The following is a 7,203-nucleotide window of genomic DNA, read 5'->3' as shown; positions in this document are numbered from 1 at the left end:
CCCGTAGTTAACCAAAATACAGTTATCAAGTAGATGAATTACACTACATTAAACCTTCAATTTGTTGTGTTACCACATGAGTCTAACTGTTTTGCTTAAAATTTGATAAACGGTATAAACCCCGTTCTTCCGGCACAGTATACATATACTCTGTGTAAATGACGTCTTGACGAGGCACGCACCTTGTCCAATAAAAGCTCACGACCTTGTTTGAGCGACAGGATTCGCAACCAATAGTTTTGCGGAAATCGTTTGATTGACAAACATTGCAGCTGGAGTGGGGGAAGGGGTCGATGAAGTTGACGGAACCGCCATCTTGAAAAGTGCTCTCCGAAGGTCTACATTTTCGCGCCTGTTAGAAACAGTTTTAAACGCTTTATTTTCCTTGCCAAAATTTCATCTTAGCTCTGTCTTAGTATCGCTAAGGTCCGAGGCTAATGTTAAGATAAGCTACATGCTGGAGAGTCGGTGTTTACCCTTGTCTATTGGTAGGTACAACTGCAAGCTCATACACTTGGTGCTGAAGAGACGATTAGCCAGCAGTCTTTAGATAGCCGGCTAACGTTAGCTGGCTAGCAAAGAGCATACTTGGCCATCTTATCACTGCGCTGTCAGGCTGTGGTTTTTTTAAGCTAAGAGGAGGCTAACGTTAACATGACACATTAGTGTTTTAAGGTACCTCGGGATCATATTTTGATTTTATTGTCAAACCTGTCAGCCAGTTAATATTACCCTCATATGTGACATATATTAGGGTAACTGGTTGAGTTCGATAGCACGGGGTTAGCTAACAATAGCTAGTGACGTTCCTTGTACCGGTGTGTTGTCTTTAACGCCTGCACCGTTAGTGGTAGATAGGTTTGGGCCTTAGGATGTAAACGAACTGGTAATGACGTGAATTAAAAAGGCTGCTGTTTTGATTCGTGTTTAGCCGAAATTAAAGCTAACCGTTAACTTTGCCTTCGAAGGTTGGTTAGCTGAAATTAAATACAGCCAATAACGATTGCGTTAAATGACTGCCTTTACACATACTTAAGGAAATTCTTATTATTTTTTTTAAACTGCTCAGTCTGTTGGTTCGGAACAGATAGTCAAGCCCAGATGAACCAGGTGATTCTGGGTGAATACTAAGTATTGCCACCCAGCTAAAATGTGATATCTTATTGCATGTGTATAGTTGTACTACATAGGCCTGAAATGTAGGTAGAGTGGATATTTAGATTGATTTTATTACGGGCTCGTAATGTTTATGTGCCTACGGTATTTTTATTATTTTCGCTCTATGGCGTATGTTCAGCTGTTTTGGGGAGTGATAGTTTTATCAAAATATAGGCGTTTTATAGTGTGAGTGTAGTGCAGTTTTTGTGTCAGTTGCATTGCTGAGTTAACACAAAATTCATAATAGCAGAAATATAATCGGCATCCAGATGTCTAGCCGCACTTGATTTGTCAAAGTAGTTTGGGGAGTCACAGCAGCCGGTATCCTCTATGTTTATTACACGCAGTTGCTACAGTCTCTTGGTAACAAGTCACTGTTCTGAATATAAGTAGGAAGGTGCTTTGTACAGTGGGTGAGCTTGTGATTATAGGTTGTCTGTGGTACAGAACGGGTAATTAGAAGACCTTTTAGGTGGGGAATCAATGAATAGGTCAAATGATGAGAGACTGCTAGTCACAAAGTGTTTAAAGATGCATACAATTTAAATTAGGTCTTTGCTAAGCGATTTATCTGGAGAAGTACTGCTCAAAGTTAGTTTAAAAATTAAAAGAAGGTTTACCTCCTTGAAAGCAAAATAAAAAGAAATGGGAATGGATTAATACCTCTGTACAGTAATGTACTGAACTGGCACACATCTCAAGAGTGTCAACAACAAATTTTCAGAATAGTTGCTAACAAGAAGCTTTAGTTTAATGTAACTTCAAACTTACGTGAATATAGATGAAATCAGAGAAAAGCTAAGATTTTGACAAATTTTCACAGGGATTTAATCAGACATCATAATCATATCATTAAGTCAGGGCTCTAGCATTGAAGAAAAGTGGACTGAAAGATGGCTTGAAAATAGAGGGTATTTACATTGGTCTTGATGGGTATTGTTTGTCACTTTTTCATATCTTTATTGCATGTTCATGAAGTTGTTTGACAACAAAAACTGAAAAACGTATACAAATAAGAGCATTTCCTTCAGAGTATTCGTATTATACACATTCTTAACATGGGAAAAACCAGGACATTGCAGCTTAGTTTAATTCCAGCCAATAGCAGCACTTCAGGCATTGTCATTGGCTTTTCATATTGTCTGTCAAAACATGGATTGAATGAGCTGTCACTTTTATAATGACTAGAGCAGGGCGATATGGCCAAAAATATTTATCACGATATATATTTGAAAATTTGCGATAACGATATAACTGACGATATAATTGATGCGAGTCAAAATACAACTCCACAACATTACTAGCGCAAAAAGACAACCTTCCATTTATTTTCACTTAAACAAGAAGCTGGTTTTTATGTACATTAAAGCTTTATAAAAATGTAACAGTGCAAATGCAAATTCCTTGCTGAAAGTTTAACCAAAAGGCATTTCCAGTAGAAATGGGCTGACATATCCTGAGCATAACCATGTATAATATCCACTGAAGTTAAAAAGAGGTGCTTTGCAACATTAAACTGCAGTGTGCAGTACGTATTTTTCGGACCATAAGGTGCACGGGATTATAAGGCAAATTAAGCGAAACAAAGCAGTCAGATAAATCAAACTTTATTAAACTCATCCTTCTTGCTTCCTCCACTTCTGTACCATTGATTCATTAATGTTGAATTCTCTGGCAGCTGCTCTATTCCCATGTTGTTGCAGTATATTAATGACTAACCTCGTATTGTGGATGGATTATCTCAGTTGTTCTCCTGACTGAAGTTTGGTCCGTTTACAGCATCCTGCCATGCGATTGCATTTGTCTCTAACCATGAGGAACCTTCACGTTAACTTTTATAAGTGGAAAAGTGTTAGTGTTCGTCCTCCAGCTTCACTGTTTATGTTATGCTAACATAGCTGTGTCGCTAGCGATCACGTAGCACATCATTATATACCAGCTAGCCCAACTTCAGTAACCCTACAAATGTCACTGCTGTTTAGTTTCCTCTCTTCATTTATGTTGGAAGTGATAGCAGAGCTGTACGTTTGAATTTTTTCAGAAATCTCTCAGTCAGAACATGCTATATCATGCTTAGGTAACTAGCGAGCTAACTTCCGCTAGCTTCCTGCTAACTTCTAACTCTGTTAAATGTAATAAATTTTGTTTTCATGGATGCCTGGAAGTTAAACTTCATAGTTACACCTGGTAAAGCAGCAATGCTGATCGTTTTATTAAAGATGAAAGAATTTAGACAGTTTTTTAACTCTCAGTGATGCTGCAGTGTTCGTTTGACCTGAACGATACGGAGTTTAGGACCCAGATTACTCCCAGATTTAAGAGCATCTTAGTCCGACAAATACGACAATAACGACGGCCGCTTGCATCTTCTGCATCTGACGGACAAACACCAAACCAGTTCCACATCACTGAAGTTGGAGCATTTTTACAAACCAATTCTGGTTCATCTGTTTCACTCAACAATCGGCCATGTGCGTATGAAAACAAAGGCTCTGCACATGCACGTTTTACTCATATTCTATCGCGGTATTTCATTTTCCTATCGTTGCCTAACATTATACCGGTATTACCGTGAACGGTATAATATGGCCCAGCCCTAATAATGACCATGTTTTATACTGCTATTAAAAAGTTTTTTGCACGATAATTAATTGGTTTTATTGCCTAGTTCTAATTATGAGGCACAGATGAAGTAGTAGAATCATGTTAGCCTAGATGCAAGTCTTCATACCCAGTTGGTGATGAGAAAGAGACTGGGGAGTTTATTTATTTTTATATAAGATGAACGGTTAAAATAGTAATAATTGAGAATTTGTGCCTTTTTGTTCTTTAACTAGAGAAAGGTCGCTCTTTGTATGTGTGAGATTTCTAAATGCATGTAAGTTATTGTAGATTTCTTATTATTGGTGTTTAATGCCAGCTGGTTAGCCTCAGCTGGTAGTCATCTTGGGCCTTAGGTGGGCTACTGATACATCATTGACATTGTCTCTTTGACTCACTTGACCACTGTTTAATTTTAAAAAAAATAAAAAACCTATTCCAAACATGTAAAGAAAATCTGTGTAGCAGCAGTAAAATGTCTCCAAAATGCTGGTTCTTTCCTGTTGGCATTCTCCACGTTATGATAGCTCTCTGTAGCAACCAGTGTGTAGTAAACACAGAACAATGTAAAATGGATCAGGACGTTGTCACCACTATCCAGTCCAGGTTTTTAAGTCAGGATGAGATGGATATCTGATCCAAATGTTGGGTGGGGGCATTCTTAAAGCCTTTAAGTTATGTAAGCACTTCTAAATGCTGCTGACTATAAGGCTAAGTTCACACTGGAGGTCTTAATGCTCAATTCTGATTTTTTTTTTTTTTTTTTGGTCCGGTTGTTCACTGGATGGCCAGGAAGCGTTCACAATGTCTTTTTGATTGTCTTCTCCGGCGCTGATAATTGGCGTCTGTCTTGTGTCAGTGACGTAAAAGACTGATTTAATGCGACTAGGGCTGCCACGATTAGTCGACTAGTCACGATTACATCGACTATCAAAATCGTCGTCGACTGGTTTAATAGTCGACGCGTCGTTTGAAGCTTTGTAAGTAGGGCTGGGCCATATTATACCGTTCACGGTAATACCGGTATAATGTTAGGTAACGATAGGAAAATGAAATATCGCGATAGAATGGGAGTAAAACGCGCATGCGCAGTGCCTTTGTTTTCATACGCACATGGCCGATTGTTGAGTGAAACAGATGAACCAGAATTGGTTTGTAAAAATGGTGCAACTTCCGTGATGTGGAACTGGTTTGGTGTTTGTCCGTCAGATACACAACAAAGCACATTTTTTTGCAGAACATGCAAGCGGCCGTCGTTATTGTCGTATTTGTCGGACTAAGATGCTCTTAAATCTGGGAGTAATCTGGGTCCTAAACTCCATATGCTTCAGGTCAAACAACACTGCAGCATCACTTATGTCTAAATTCTTTCATCTTTAATAAAACGATCAGCATTGCTGCTTTACCAGGTGTAACTATGAAGTTTAACTTCCAGGCATCCATGAAAACAAAAGTTATTACATTTAACGGAGTTAGAAGTTAGCAGGAAGCTAGCGGAAGTTAGCTCGCTAGTTTCGCTAGTTACCTAAGCATGATATTGCATGTTCTGACTGAGAGATTTCTGGAAAAAATCAAACGTACAGCTCTGCTATCACTTCCAACATAAATGAAGACAGGAAACTAAACAGCAGTGACGTTTGTAGGGTTACTGAAGTTGGGCTAGCTGGTATATAATGATGTGCTACGTGATCGCTAGCGACACAGCTATGTTAGCATAACATAAACAGTGAAGCTGGAGGACGAACACTAACACTTTTCCACTTATAAAAGTTAACGTGAAGGTTCTTCATGGTTAGAGACAAATGCAATCGCATGGCAGGATGCTGTAAACGGACCAAACTTCAGTCAGGAGAACAACTGAGATAATCCATCCACAATACGAGGTTAGTCATTAATATACTGCAACAACATGGGAATAGAGCAGCTGCCAGAGAATTCAACATTAATGAATCAATGGTACAGAAGTGGAGGAAGCAAGAAGAATGAGTTTAATAAAATTTGATTTATCTGACTGCTTTGTTTCGCTTAATGTGCCTTATAATCCCGTGCACCTTATGGTCCGAAAAATACGTACTGCACACTGCAGTTTAATGTTGCAAAGCACCTCTTTTTAACTTCAGTGGATATTATACATGGTTATGCTCAGGATGTGTCAGCCCATTTCTACTGGAAATGCCTTTTGGTTAAACTTTCAGCAAGGAATTTGCATTTGCACTGTTACATTTTTATAAAGCTTTAATGTACATAAAAACCAGCTTCTTGTTTAAGTGAAAATAAATGGAAGGTTGTCTTTTTGCGCTAGTAATGTTGTGGAGTTGTATTTTGTCTCGCATCAATTATATCGTCGGTTATATCGTTATCGCAAATTTTCAACTATATATCGTGATAAATATTTTTGGCCATATCGCCCTGCTCTATTTGTAAGATCCCAAAAGACGCAGGAATAAGTAGTAGGATTTAAGAGTGTAATAACGGACTGAAACAGAAGATGGCAGCACTGCATGTACAAGGATGCCAGCTGCCGTTAAACCCCGAAGAAGAAGAAGCTGTGTCCCAGAATTCATAGCGCGGCCCAGCGCAGTTGTCAACAATGGCAGCAGCTAGTTAGTTTTAATATTACTCTTATTATTCTTTCTGGGTCACAAAATAAACGTTTAACATATTTTCAGGCGAGAATGTAGCTGTGTAAACCTCAAATATCTGCTCAGTTTATCAAGACGCCAAATATTTTCAAAAGCGCTCCGACGTTTTCGGAGACGTCTGTTACCCACTAGCTCTATAGCTAGCCGGGGGCTAGGCTCGCTAGAGCCGTGAGAACACCGGACTCCCGGCAAATCGTTTTCAAACCCACCGCCGTCTTTCGCTACTCAGGTTAAACATGATATATAAGTCACTTAGATAACTTAAAAATGTTATTGTTTGGCTTTCTTTCAGTGTTTTATTTGTTCCTGAGTAAATCGGTTTGGCTGAGATTAAAGTTTTTACACAGCTGAATAAACGTCAAGCAGACAGCTGATTATCAGAAGTGTGAGATGCTCGAGAATATACTCCGGTGTCCTGTTATATTTTAGATAGCAAGGAGTTTATTAAACTTCACCGAAACAATCTGCAAATTTAATAAACTATCATCTTGTCTTTATTGTTAGTTAGCACAGACCTTACACACTTAAAGCTGTAAGCAAATGATAGTTATATAAGAGCAGATGCTGCTGGTGCAATAAGCTGTACGTTTTACCTCCAATGGATGATGATCTGATTAGTCGACTAATCGCAAAATTAATTGGTGACTAGTCGACTATCAGAATAATCGTTTGTGGCAGCCCTAAATACGACGTGACCCAGGTCGGATTTGAAAAAATTGGATTTGTGCTGTTCAAACTGTTATACCATGATCGGATATGCGTCGCATGGGGTCAAAAAAAGTCGGATTTGATGGCTTTTCCC

The 7,203-nt window shown here is 38.8% G+C and overlaps 1 protein-coding gene across 4 annotated transcripts in view; it reads left to right on the top strand.

Moving 5' to 3' along the window:
- Window positions 1-285: 285 nt before the first annotated feature.
- The window catches only part of ppp6r3 (protein phosphatase 6, regulatory subunit 3), a 28,084-nt gene continuing 21,166 nt past the window's right edge, over window positions 286-7,203 (top strand). For all 4 annotated transcript variants that reach the window (XM_080875406.1, XM_080875405.1, XM_080875404.1 and 1 more), the window contains exon 1: window positions 286-488. The gene's annotated coding sequence lies outside the window, so the exon portion shown is untranslated. The remainder of the gene's footprint in view (window positions 489-7,203) is intronic.

Source organism: Rhamphochromis sp. 'chilingali' (assembly GCF_963969265.1).
Source record: "Rhamphochromis sp. 'chilingali' genome assembly, chromosome: 2".
Taxonomy (NCBI): Eukaryota; Metazoa; Chordata; class Actinopteri; order Cichliformes; family Cichlidae; genus Rhamphochromis; species Rhamphochromis sp. 'chilingali'.
This window is presented reverse-complemented; position numbering and strand designations above follow the sequence as displayed.